The sequence below is a fragment of the Protopterus annectens genome, chromosome 8.part0 (assembly GCF_019279795.1).
Source record: "Protopterus annectens isolate FY-2018-M chromosome 8.part0, PAN1.0, whole genome shotgun sequence".
NCBI lineage: Eukaryota > Metazoa > Chordata > Ceratodontiformes > Protopteridae > Protopterus > Protopterus annectens.
This window is the reverse complement of record NC_056741.1, coordinates 367,586,818-367,602,040: the sequence shown is the minus strand read 5'-3', so window position 1 is coordinate 367,602,040 and position 15,223 is coordinate 367,586,818. Positions and strand designations below refer to the sequence as shown.

The following is a 15,223-nucleotide window of genomic DNA, read 5'->3' as shown; positions in this document are numbered from 1 at the left end:
CAGAAATTCCAGGATTTTGTCAATGCAAATGCCTTGCAACAGCTAGTTGATACCCACACAAGAGGTGGTATTATCTTGGATTTGATATTAACCAGCATGAGTAACCACTGCAGCACCTATATGGTATCATCCTCCCGAGTAAGATCCAACCATAAGGCAGTCACTTTTAAAGTCACCTCTCACCTGACCTTCTCTCTAGCTAGAGTCATACAAAAAAATTTCTCCAAAGCTGATTACAACCTCCTAAGGGATGGCATAAACAGCTTTACAGCCCCCTCCCCCTCTGTAGGAACTGGCACCAATGTCCACATCTACACCAAAGTAGTATATGAGCATTTATATAGATGCTTGAAATCAGGAATACCTGACAGGACAAAATCATCCTCTGCAAGGAACCATAAACCTGTCTGGTGGACATCTGCAATAAATAAACTATATAACAAAATGAAAAAATTGCTGTCCAGGACCAATAAGGAGCAGGTGCCCAATTGGAAGCAATCTCTCCTTAGCCTAAACAAGCAAATAAGAGCACTAGTGAAATCCTCTAAAGCCAACTTCAAGTCCAAATTGGCCACATAAGGCTTTCATCACATATGTCCAGAATCTCAAAGGAAGAACCCAAATCTGTTCAGGACTGGTGGTCAAGGATACCGCATATACAAATGCTATAGATATAGCCAATCTAATGGCTGGCAGAGTCAAAACTTCTCACCTCTGTCACCCCCATCAGTAAATCAGGACATCCCCATGTACCTGCCTCCCACCCCTTATCTCTAGGGAACAGGTCATCACTGCCCACTCAAAGGCAAAAAATACAGCCTCCATGGGACCTGATAACATCCCAGGCTGCATCCTACATGAACTCAGTCATGAACTTGCAGCACCATTACGCTCCCTATTCAACCAAAGCCTGAGTACCTGCTTAGCCCCAGCTGTGTGGAGGACAGCCACTGTCATCCCTTTACACAAAGGTGGAGTATCCACCGATCTGGAAAATTATAGACCCATCAGCTGAACTAGCATGATCTGCAAGGCCATGGAATGGATTGTCATGGACCTCATTAAAAGGGACATTGGCAACCTACAGACATTCGACCCCAAACAGTTTGACTTTTTGTCAAGGGTAGGTCATGTCTGTTAACTTCTTTGAGACAGTCACCAAAACCATGGACAAGAAGAAGATGGTGCACACTGACTACCTTGACCTGGCCAAAGCCTTTGACACTAGGACATAATAGATAAACTCTCTCAACTAGGTATCAATCCATATGTTACCAGCTGGGTAGCAAACTGGCTCACTGATAGAACCCACCTAATCGAAATAGGGGAAGGCATCTCAAGCAGTAGACCCATAATGAGTGGCATACCCCAGGTATCAGTCTTAGGGTCTCTGTTATTTGGGATATACTTCTCTGAGGTGCAGTCCAAAACCAGTGGGCTATGGCTGAACAAGTTTGCAGATGACTGCAAGCTGAGTGCAGTCATCAATTCCCCAAGTGATGTGGACGTTCTCCAAGAGGGTCTCACCCAAACAAATGACTGGTGTCAGAAACATGGCCTCAAGCTGAATGCCAAAAAATGCATCATCATCCCCTTTGGGTAGAGTGACATCCCCACATATTATTACATTAATAACAATGTCCTAAGTACACAATCAGTAGTGATGGATTTGGGCACTCAGGTTGATAGCAACCTGACTTTTGACCACCATTTTGCTTCCATTGTATGGAAAGCTTTCTACATGGCCCACACCATAAGTGAGGGTATCTCATCCAGGGAGTTCATAACTTCCCTGTATTCTTCCCTTATAAGGCCAGTTATTGAGTACAATGCCCCCTTTGACATGCGCCTCACAACGCACATGCAGCAGCTGGAGAGAACACAGAGGTTCCACACCAGGTGAATTTAGGGCCTCAAACATCTACCCTACACAGATAGGCTAAAAGCCCTGTCCCTCTACTCAGTTTCATGCAGATTCCTCAGAGATTACCTCTGTCTGGCATGCAAAGCAATCTCAGACCCTGCCTTGATATGACTGCTGCATATCTGCAAGTCAAGCTCCACTCGAGGAAACCCTACACACAACCTCAACCTGGTCTGTGATATCAATAGGACTTGTTGACAGGACAGATTTCTGTCCAAGAGATTCCCCCATCTGTGGAATATACTCCATCTCCAAGTCAAGCAGACTACCTCATTATCCCTTTTTAAGTGCAGCCTGGATAACTGAATGGGAAAAAGAAAATACACCCCTGGGATTCCATCTGTGTCCCTGCTGGGCAGAGGCTTTGGGTGCTGACTTGTCTAAACATGGTCTAAACACTTGGCTAGGCTTACAAGGACATCATGGCCAATAGACAAGTAACCTCGTATGATCCTAAGACATATATATATATATATATATATATATATATATATATATATATACATATATATATATATATATCTGTGTGTGTGTGTGTGTGTGTGTATAGCTATATCTAATCTATATCTATATCTATATATATATGTGTGTGTATATATATATATATATATATATATATATATATATATATATATATATATATGTATATATGTATTTATTGGCTCTGATGGTGCAGGGGTTAGCATTGGTGACTCCCAGCAACAGGTTCTGTGGTTCAATTCTCAGCTGAAGCATGCCCTCCCTGCGGTCAACTGAACTTTAAAGACATGCAGGTAGGTGTAAGTGTGTGCGTGCCTTCTGTGAAAGTTGGGTGCCAGGCTGACAACTTGACACTGTAAAAATCCACTGCCAATCCAATAGCGGACCGGTGATCTGCTGTGGTGACCCCCTAACTGGGAAAAGCCGAAAGACTTTTTTATATATATATGTATATATATATATATATATATATATATCTATATATATATATATATATATATATATATATATATATATATATATATATATATATATATATATATATATATATATATATGTATATATGTATATTTTGTTATTTTGCTGTTGGTATCCTGGAATTCTTGCTTCAAAATGCAATATATAATGCAATATAAAATGATATGATCCATATGCCGGTCAGATATGTTCCTTTCCCCAAGTCACTGAGGATTACCCATTTAATCATTCATAAACAATTAAATATTTCATGGAAAAAATGCCATGTAACATGTTAGTGTAAGTAAATAAGAATTGTATGGTGATACAGAAGATGCTTGTTGACTTAAACTCATTTAGTACTACTGCTAAATATAAAGCTAGAGCAAGCTGTTAGAGAATTGTTTGGTATTTAGTACTACTGCTAAATATAAAGCTAGAGCAGGCTGTTTGGGTAGTGTTTGGTATTTAGTACTACTGCTAAATATAAAGCTAAAGCAGGCTGTTCGGGTAGTGTTTGGTACTTAGTACTACTGCTAAATATAAAGCTAGAGCAGGCTGTTCAGGTAGTGTTTGGTATTTAGTACTACTGCTAAATATAAAGCTAGAGCATGCTGTTTGGGTAGTGTTTGGTATTTAGTACTACTGCTAAATATAAAGCTAGAGCAGGCTGTTCAGGTAGTGTTTGGTATTTAGTACTACTGCTAAATATAAAGCTAGAGCAGGCTGTTCAGGTAGCGTTTGGTATTTAGTACTACTCTTAAATATAAAGCCAGAGCAGGCTGTTTGAGTATTGTTTGGTATTTAGTACTACTGCTAAATATAAAGCTAGAGCAGGCTATTCAGGTAGTGTTTGGTATTTAGTACTACTGCTAAATATAAAGCTAGAGCAGGCTATTCAGGTAGTGTTTGGTATTTAGTACTACTGCTAAATGTAAAGCTAGAGCAGGCTGTTCAGGTAGTGTTTGGTATTTAGTACTACTGCTAAATATAAAGCTAGAGCAGGCTGTTCGGGTAGTGTTTGGTATTTAGTACTACTGCTAAATATAAAGCTAGAGCAGGCTGTTCGAGTAGTGTCTGGTATTTAGTACTACTGCTAAATATAAAGCTAGAGCAGGCTGTTCGGGTAGTGTTTGGTATTTAGTACTACTGCTAAATATAAAGCTAGAGCAGGCTGTTCGGGTAGTGTTTGGTATTTAGTACTACTGCTAAATATAAAGCTAGAGCAGGCTGTTTGGGTAGTGTTTGGTATTTAGTACTACTGCTAAATATAAAGCTAGAGCAGGCTGTTTGGGTAGTGTTTGGTATTTAGTACTACTGCTAAATATAAAGCAAGAGCAGGCTGTTCAGGTAGTGTCTGGTATTTAGTACTACTGCTAAATATAAAGCTAGAGCAGACTGTTCGGGTAGTGTTTGGTATTTAGTACTACTGCTAAATATAAAGCTAGAGCAGGCTGTCCGGGTAGTGTTTGGTATTTAGTACTACTGCTAAATATAAAGCTAGAGCAGGCTGTTCGGGTAGTGTTTGGTATTTAGTACTACTGCTAAATATAAAGCTAGAGCAGGCTGTTTGGGTAGTGTTTGGTATTTAGTACTACTGCTAAATATAAAGCTAGAGCAGGCTGTTCGGGTAGTGTTTGGTATTTAGTACTACTGCTAAATATAAAGCTAGAGCAGGCTGTTCGGGTAGTGTTTGGTATTTAGTACTACTGCTAAATATAAAGCTAGAGCAGGCTGTTCAGGTAGTGTTTGGTATTTAGTACTACTGCTAAATATAAAGCTAGAGCAGGCTGTTCGGGTAGTGTTTGGTATTTAGTACTACTGCTAAATATAAAGCTAGAGCAGGCTGTTCGGGTAGTGTTTGGTATTTAGTACTACTGCTAAATATAAAGCTAGAGCAGGCTGTTTGGGTAGTGTTTGGTATTTAGTACTACTGCTAAATATAAAGCTAGAGCAGGCTGTTTGGGTAGTGTTTGGTATTTAGTACTACTGCTAAATATAAAGCTAGAGCAGGCTGTTCAGGTAGTGTTTGGTATTTAGTACTACTGCTAAATATAAAGCTAGAGCAGACTGTTCGGGTAGTGTTTGGTATTTAGTACTACTGCTAAATATAAAGCTAGAGCAGGCTGTCCGGGTAGTGTTTGGTATTTAGTACTACTGCTAAATATAAAGCTAGAGCAGGCTGTCCGGGTAGTGTTTGGTATTTAGTACTACTGCTAAATATAAAGCTAGAGCAGGCTGTTTGGGTAGTGTTTGGTATTTAGTACTACTGCTAAATATAAAGCTAGAGCAGGCTGTTTGGGTAGTGTTTGGTATTTAGTACTATTGCTAAATATAAAGCTAGAGCAGGCTGTTCGGGTAGTGTTTGGTTTGGGGCTGTAATGAGTTGCTGGAGATTTACATTCTGCTTGTGACCATGAAATGTATATTTCCTGCTAAACTCCTGATGGAATGCATCTTGCACAACTCATGTTTCTAAAAGCCTTATTCTCAGGTGCAGTGAAAATAATCATAAGCTGAAACAACATGAACTTCAATACCAAAACATACAAAATGTAGTAGAGGACAATAAGTCAACATCTGCTTTATGTTGTGAAAGTAGAAGAAACCATTTAACAAATTAATAGAATCTGGTTTGATTTTTAGGAACTAACTTGAGTCTGTCTTCATTCTGCATGCTTCTAACTTGTTGTAGTAGAGGAATATGTCTATAATTTAAACCAGAAGAGCACAATTCCTATTCTAATTTCATAATAGAAAGTTTTCCTCCTATCTCTGTGTTTCTTCTAATAATTTAACAGGTCCTCACTGTTTGATTTTCTATTACAGAATCCAGTGTTCCATCATCCCAACCTCCATACACAGTAAGTATTACCTTTTTTGTAAAATAATCTCTCCCAACCGCATTACCATGAACTGGAGAAGTTGTGCTGATATAGGCAATGGTAGTGCCTGCAACTGAATATTCTGTCTGAAATGGAAGGAGAATCCCACACTTATCAGTGACCTTTAGCTAAAAACATCTTCAGGTAAATACTGACAGAAGGCATTTTTCCCATGATTTATTGATATTTAAAAACAAACTTCATAACCATATGAAAACACCTGCACTTTTAATGACAATAATAAATCATATAAAACATCATTTCCATACATGTCCCCTCTTACAGCCTCTGCATATTCCTCCTGCTTTTTCCCTCCTTTTACCTCTAAACCTGCTAGCCCTGTGTGTAGCCATGGTTGTAATATATCATTTGCCCACTAGGTGGTACCCTTTTCCCAGGTCTAATCTCCTTGTATAACTATCTTACTAACTTAATTTATAACTTTCAGGCACCCAGTTTTAGTATACTTATCTATCTTCTGGTTACACTCTACCCTACTATTATTTACTGTATATTTCTCAAGTGCCCTGCCCATTATCTCCCCTTAAAACTTACCTTAGCAGTCAGAGCTCCACTGATTGTTTTCCCAGACCTCAGTCCTTCACTGGCTCTACCTGATCTATTTGCCCTATGGACTCACTCTGCTCCTCTTCCCTGCCCCCAACTTCCACCCACCCCCAGTGCATCCATATTTAAACACCCTAGCCACACCCCCAGCCACACCAGCAATCACATGCTCTATGTCATTAAAGTGATATATCCTACATCCCAATAGTCATTAACATATAACTCAAACAATGCCTAGCACTATACATTATCCTATATATTACACTCCCATTATGTCACTTACATCCAACCCACCACAGCTTAAGTCCCTACTCTTACTCTTGCTTATGTCGTTTCTATCCATTCCTTACCTACTTACATTCTATGAGCATTTTAACAGCCTAAGATTCCATTGTCCCATGAGGCAAACCTCTACTCCAACCCTTATAGACACAAATAGCCAAACAAACATACTGAACTCACCTAACTACTTACCGGCTAAATATCATAGACTGACTCACATTAAATACTATAGTTCAAAAGCTAGAAAATTCCAGACCATAATATATAAACTACTAAAACTTACACTGAGAATTCAGGTTCACTCCTTAATAGATGGTGATATCCACCCAAATCCTGGCCCATACTCTACCACAGCTACAGAGCCAAACACTCCAACTTCTACCAACACCCAATTGCTCACCAGACCCTCTAACTCACTCCTAATAGCCCATCTTAATATTCGGAGCATAAATGATAAAGTTGCCTACTTACATGCCCTCATTCATGTACATTCATTTGGCATCCTATGTCTCACTGAAACATGGGTGTAACACGCAAAAAAGACCCCCTGCACGACGGCAAATGCACGGCTCAAAAGGCAATGTATGAAATCAAAAAAAGGAATAGAGCCAGCATACAGTGACCTGAAAAAAGATTTATTAAGAATATATAACAGCAAAACAGACCGGTTTCGGCCGGACAATATCACAGCCTTCTTCAGTGTAAAGCAACAAAAAAACACAATGCTGTTTAAATAAGTGCTTCTCAAAGCTCATAGGTGGATAACTAAAATTGTTCATTAAGCCCTGGTGGAAACAATCCACCTAGTCTGATGATCCATTTCTTTTCTTTGGCGTTTAACATAGAATGTCAACCTGATTTATTCGAACGATTCCCTTGTATAATGTCAATAACTATAAAAGAAAATTTGGCAGTAGAGTGTAGCATATGATGTTTGTATAATGCATTTTGAGCTCTTTTGTTCTTAATATTACTAATATGTTCAGATATACATAATCTTAATGGGCGGGAAGTTTGTCCCACATAAAAAGAGCCACAAGTGCATGCTGCCAAATATATCAGCCAATCACTACTGCAGTTAGCAAAGCACTGAAACATGGCTCAAGGCATCAACAAAAGACAATGAGGTTATTCCACCAGGATACAGTATCTTGAGACTAGACCGCAAAGCTAAGAAGGGTGGGGGAGTAGCTATCCTATATAAATCTGAATTAAAAGTGACCTCTATAGATGCTAAACCACCATTAACTAGTAATGCAGAAATGCTCATATACAAGATTCAACTTAACAAATGTAAATCTATCTTTATCATCTGCATTTGTCTTCCCCCAGGTAATAACACTAACACCCTAGAGGTTATTCTTAGTTGGCTTTCCACTACTTACCCACAAGAAATCATAGTACTTGGTGACTTTAATATAAACTGGAAGAGCTGTACCTGTGAACAGCCTTCTACTCGCATTAACCAACACACTTTCACTCAAGCCATTACATCCCCCACAAGGACCAAGAAACTTAATAACAAAGAAAGCACTTTGGATTGGATTCTCATAAATAGTTATCACCAAAATTACAAAGTAGGAACCCTCACTGAAGATATGAGTGATAACTCACTCACCTTCTTAATAAGATATAAAAGTGACATTCAAAACCCAACCACCCACAGGACAATAAGAACCAACAAAGATTTTAACCCTGACAGCTTTCTAAAAGAACTTAAGGCATGTGACTAGTCACCCTTGAAATACCCACCATTAGAAGAAGCAGTGAAATACTTTAATTCTAAATTTTTAGCTATTCTAGGTTACCATGCACCAACACGCACAACTAGAACTAGGACAAAACCAGCCCCTTGGCTCACTAAAGCCACCAAACAAAAAATCCTCCTTAGAAATAAACTCTGGGCCAACTGGCATACTGCTAAAAGCCCTGCTGATCAATTAAAGTTTAGACAGCTAAAAATGAAACAAAAAAGCCATATTGTTAGACAAACAAAACTTTTACCTTCAGCTCCAACAAACCCACCAAATCAAACCACAAAAATTCTGGTCAGGCATCAATAAACCCCTACACCCAGGCCTTTCAGTCACGCCCACCCCTTTAGGATCTGACCACAATAGTCCCAAGCAAAGAGCCAAAACCTTTAACACATTATTCACAGAGACCATTCAATCTTTAGCCAATCAGCTATCCTCTGACACATCATCTTCATCCACCTCCATCTCTAACCAATCCCCATCATTTCACTTTCAACCTGCTCCTACATCCCTTGTCTGTACACTTATCCAAAAACTTAAACCTACCACCCTCTCTGCAGACCTACTCCCTGCAGAATACCTGCAAAAAGCTGCAAAAGCCATAACTTACCCCATATCTATCCTGATTAATAGAAATGATTCCCATATTAGCACTACTATAAAAACAGTCAACAAAAAATTGGGTTCCCTCTACAGGATCAAACCCTTTCTGATCCCACTAGCCAGGACCACTATTGCCCATACCCACTTAATCTCTACCCTTCTTTATGCCTCCGCTATATATACTAAACTATGTAAAAGCAACTTGAACAAGCTGGCTATCTCTTACAACAATATCGCCAGATTTGCTACTGGGTCTCCCTACAGAACCAATCATTGTAACAATCTTCAAAAACTAGGATGGCTAGAGTTGCCAAATCTACTACTATTCAACCAACTAACAGTTGCCCATAAAATCCTATATCAACCTACTAACACACCTATGCTTACAAAACTTAGCACCCTCTATAATAACCTAAAGACCCTATGCTCATCAAATAAACTACTTGTACAAATAAGTAAAACTAACAATATAGCTGGTGATTCTCTATTCTCTAACACTGTTGGTAAAACCTGGAACTCCCTCCCCAGTGACCAAACCTCCCTTTCCACTAAAAGCCTATTTAAAAGCAAACTGAAGCCATATTTCAAATCACAGTGGTTATGCCCCTGTGCTAACCCTGACTAACTACCTCACTTATCTCTGGACATTAATCTCCATACCTGTATAAGCTAGTTACTTTTCTATGAACAATAAAGAGAGTGTGAATTAACTGTTTAAAGTGTTATTAGAGATTTCTTTGTATGTCTAACCATAGCTGACAAGTACTACGATTCTGTAAGCAGAATCACAAGGAATGGCAAAAATCTGTTTTGTACCTGTATTTGTAAAATGTCATTTACTGTAAATATTACTGTGTGTTGTGGAGCTTTTCTCCCTGGGCCTCCACTGAAAATGGACATGTATCCAGTTGGACTAGCCTGGTCAACAAATGTAAAATAAAAATAAAATAAATTTCATTCACTTATGCTCACACATGCAAATTCTACCAACCCGTAAGTCAGTGGTGGTCAGAATTCCAAATTTTATGACATCCTTATGGTCATACCCATCATGACCATGTGGATGTAAATGACTGCCTTTTGATAATGTCATATTTTTTCGAGCTAGTACTTACAACAGTCTGTCATATTGTCCTCTGTAACCTCATATGTAGCAGAGTGTAATTACCCAGTGTGCAAAGCTAGCTTTTCTGCTCATGATTCTTTAGCATATTAGCTTACTCTCAAATTCAGGGGTTGTGAATGGATGGAGATTATGTTTCTTCCACTGGAGGAGGGAGAATCTCATTTTTCTCCTATACTGTGAACACATTCATAGATATGCATTAAAATGCCACAATATCTTCTGCATACTAGAAGGCAGTGGATGGGCACATGAAGCTCAAAGTCCAAGGACTGTCAGTGAATCCACATACCATTTGACCTGTCCTTCGACAGCCACTCTGAATACAAGGCATGTAACATCCCTACTGGAAAGGATGTTGACCCTGTATAAAGCTTTGCTTGCAACAAAAAGCATGCTCAGTTTCATGGCTGAAAGGATCTAATAAGAGCTCCCCAACCTACTTTTACCAGTGCACCTATTTAATTGACTTATCTGAAAACTGTGAAAAAAGAAATAATAAACTTGTACATATACTTGTCTTGTTTCTTTTGTCTCCAGAAGGAAGTCTTTTGATTTGGACATGATTGAAGATAAAATAAGTGGCTAAAGCATTCAAAAAATAAGCAAATGAATTTCTGCTCAAGACAAATGAAAAACAGTGCTTTCATTCTGCAAATTCTGTTATGTTTTATTATCCTATTTAACTATATTCTAGGAAAGCACATTCAGAACTTACCCTTTCTAAGATAGCTTGCAAGCATATCGGAAATGACATTGAGATTATGGCCATTATCTGTGGCTGGGAGCAATGCCAGTAGGTAGCTTAACTGTAAAACCCTGTTGTACTGCTGTTATCAAAGAAGAGCTAAAGATTGTACTAGGAGTGTTTCAGTCTTAAACTCTCTGTGTGAACTAGAACACTGCAAACCACTATTATTTTAATTATTATAATGAATGCAACATCAACAAATCAATTAGTGGTCTTAACAAATAACTCCTTAATTATGTCACCCAGATCAAGAAACTCTTATATCTAAGGTCAACTACCTTTTAGAAGTAAGTCTGAGGACAGGAGCAGTGCCTGAACTCTGAATGAGACCAGGTTGATGCAACAACAGAATATAACCATGTGGGCTTGGATTATCTAATAACTTTATTTTTAATACAGTTAATATGCTGCCATGCAGGGCTAGCTACTCAGTTGTATGAACATCAGCTCCCAGCTCCATGTGCAAAATAGAAAAAGGAGTTGTGGATGGATGGATGGACGGATGGACGGATGGACGGATGGATGGATGGATGGATGGATGGAATAGCTATTCTTGTATAAATTAGAAAATCAAACTGGTATTTATTAATCACATAATGCAGAAATATCAATTCAAGCAACATTCTTGTTTATGACTAATACAAATTCTTGTTTATGACTAATAAAAATGATTTGGAAGCAAGCAATGTAAACAACCTCTAAAATGGAGAATTTGAAAAGGTTGAACTGGTAATGGTTGCAACTAACACTTAGCAACCCTGTATGACTACGATTTTTTTTTTTAAGTGTACATGCTGGTCCAAACAAACCTATGACTGGATAAAACATGCTTTTGTCACACTGTCATTTCTACCTTCTGTGTGCATTCCTTATTTACATTTCTGCTTCTGACTGACCATAATGTTGGGATGCATTTACAAGCTCTGTAATTACTGTAGTGGCAGCTATTACCGAAATATATGTCTGATATGTTGAAGTGGAATTAATTGGTGGAACATGGTAGCAACCTAATGTGAGCAGGCAGATGGAGAAGATGAGTGCAGCTCTGGAGAGGTTACTAACTGGGAATGGTCACTTTACATAATGAAGCTGTGACATATTTAAGAAATAATCAATGGCAGGGGTAAATTATGGTCACATTTTCTCCTGCCTGGAATAATTTGATCATGAGCATAAAACATGTGTTGATGAGTGATCAACTGCTGTTGTCAGATAATAATAAATTGCACAATAACAATCAAGCCTGACATTAATTATATATGTTTCTGTTTGTTTTATTAATACATGGAATATAGAATTATTGGCCTATCACAAAACATCTCAAGATCTCAGCTAAATTGGTCTAAGTTGATATTGCCTTATGAATTAAAAAAAAAAAAAACACTTTAGTTCTACCTGAGATGGTTATCATCAATGATCATGAGTGCATCTGAATAGATTCCATAAACATGTTGTAAGTTTGGTAAAGAGGCTGTTTAACAAGTGTTCGCTGTAGTAACAGTTCTAAAGAAAATAACACCACTGTGGTTTACATTGAACTGTGCCTGAAAATGTGATGTATGACATCAAAATAGTTCAAACTGTGATCAATGCTCACACTAAAAGTCTTGCATCAGTGCCAGGCATTACACATATCGATGTTCGCACTGAGCAGAGAGTATATGATCTTTGGAAGAAAATGATATCCTTGTGCCTTACAACACCACTGGGCATGCCATAATACCTACACAATACACATAGACACTCATAGACACATGCACATACAGACAAATGCACAAAAACATGTATATACATACATACAGACGCACGCACTCTCACACACACACACACACACACACACACACACACACACACACACACACACACACACACACACACACACACACACACACACACTACTTATTGCACACTTATTTTTTTCATTTTTAAAACAAGGAAGTAGGCGAATCTTTGAAAATAATTTTAGCCAAGAAATGAGAAGTAAGATAAAGTCGGGAGGTATATGAATTCATAATTTTGAGTAGCCAGTTGAACTAATCAGCATGTCCTTCAGAGGTAAGTGAATAACTGAGTATGCAAGGAAATCCATAAACACAAAGGGGCAACACTCTGACATCACTAACCAGAGGTCAAGACTAAACTAAAGACACTGAAGCTGGGAGGCAGCAATACTATAAACTGCCCCACTGCTTTGCCCCAGACAGTCATCATGGCTATGATTAAGGATAAATAAGGTTTGAATAAAATTCCAGGTAATATGTTTTTTCGGTATTGTTTTGTTCTTCTAAGTGAAGAACATCAAGCCTTCCTCGAAATGAAGTTTGAACTTAGGATTTCTAGGTTAGTATTTTCATTAAGGTATGTAGACTATCAGATTTTAATGTCCCTTTTTGCAAATGTTAATTTCTTACATCATTCCATTAAATCAACAGTAGAAATATAATATGCACCTGTTAGCAGATGATAAAACAGTAAACATTTGAACATTCTTTCATTTCTAGGCAGTTAATTATAGCTCACACACACACACACACACACACACACACACACACACACACACACACACACACACAAACACATACATGCATATAATATATATATATATATATATATATATATATATATATATATATATATATATATATATATATGGTTTACCTCCAAAATGTCGCAACACACTTGTACAACTCTTCACTAACTCAACTTGAAATGTCAGAAACTGTAAAGCCAAATTCTCAGAAGAGTGAACTTGCTGCTCAAAAAAAAGTTGACAAAGCAATGTTGACCTTGTGTGAAACACCCGTCACTTCCAGATCTCTGCAACAACTGCTAAGCAGGGGGGGCAAGCCCCTCTGCACCCCCCCACACCCCCTGCTAATTATATATACTATCTCCGAAATTGCTCTACAGTGAGGGGAAAGGGTACATATCCCGATCCCCACTGTAGTGCGATCTCCACTGAAAAAGCGAAATTCACAACAGCGAATGCACACTCATTGTTATGGGTTTGGCATTTTTCTGTTCACTAATGCGAATGTTTGAAAACATTCTTTAACATACTTTCACTCATATGAGTGTCGAACAAGTGCACCTTCACATTTTGGAGATAAACCAAATATATATATTGGTCCATTGTATACTACTAGGCTAGTATCCCTGGTGAGACATTTTAAGTATAGCTATAAGAAATAGCCAGGGAATTGTTATGGCTAGGCTTGTATAGGCCCTACGGCCGATAGCCTAGTACCAGCCTATGATCTTAGGAACCTATGAACCTATATAACCTTTTTGTCCCATGGCTATATTATCCAATAGGTGTAGTATTAGTAAGAAAAGCTAATCAGTTATTAATTGTTTCATTATGCTCTCATCGTGAATTAATGTACATATGCACACCCATAATATGGGTAAGAATGTGATTATTAAAAAATATACTGAGTGAATAAACACATGCAAACCCATAATATAACATTAGAATACTAAATATGCAACTTTGTTGACCAGGAAACAGTTTCAGGTTCAAATGTCTTAGTAATATTTAATTTTTTATCTCATTTATAGGAAAAACCAATGAGTCGCCCAACTAGATTGAACAGCAATGAAGTCGATAACAGTAATGAAAATAGAAATTGAAAGGAGCTGCACAGAAGTGATACTTACCTTCTGAACCGGCATGTTACAGTTACAGCAAAAATAACCGTACTGTTCTTCTGGAGAATGCTGTCAAACTAACCTGATCATATTTAGTATAAAAACAGAATGTTTATTGACAAGCAAGTTGTCTTTTTATGTATACAAAAATTCATTAATAATGTTAATATGCTTAATATCATTAAAATTTCAATAAATAAATAAAATCAAAGAAACTAATTATTTATTATTTTATTTGTTTTTGTAGGTAAAAAGCATTACAGGGGACCATCCTCCACTACAACATTTTTATACCACTGACAATAGAAGTGCAGATGAAACAAATATAGTTTTATGATACTAAAACATTATGCTTCTTATATATAGTAAAAAAAAAGTAATAGGTCTGTGTATAACAAAAGACAATGACAAAGAGTATATTTTTCTGCACAGGTGGCATAGAGGGATTCCTGACTTCCAATGAGGCACCCTGAGTTCAGTTAGTGTCTCAGGCATCTGAGGCTCTGATTTCAAGCTTCCAGCATAGTTTATCTCAACTGTTCCTTCTTCTTGCGTCTAGCACACTGTTATCTACCCCAGTGTAGAATGAATAAGATTAATGTCAAACATATATATATAGAAATATATATAATATATATAAACATATATATACATATACATATTATATAGGTAACCTTGACTGGGCTAGATTTTTTTTGTTTGTTTAATTAGATTAAAAATTTAGGTAAGTTGAGTTACCAGCTG

At 37.7% G+C, this 15,223-nt stretch overlaps 1 long non-coding RNA gene across 1 annotated transcript in view; it reads left to right on the top strand.

Annotated features, from left to right (window-relative positions):
- Window positions 1–14,615, top strand: part of LOC122808024 — a 39,189-nt gene extending 24,574 nt beyond the window's left edge. Inside the window, exons 2-3 of the long non-coding RNA XR_006365762.1 lie at window positions 5,690–5,724; window positions 14,390–14,615. This is a non-coding gene — a long non-coding RNA (uncharacterized LOC122808024). The remainder of the gene's footprint in view (window positions 1–5,689; window positions 5,725–14,389) is intronic.
- Window positions 14,616–15,223: the final 608 nt, after the last annotated feature.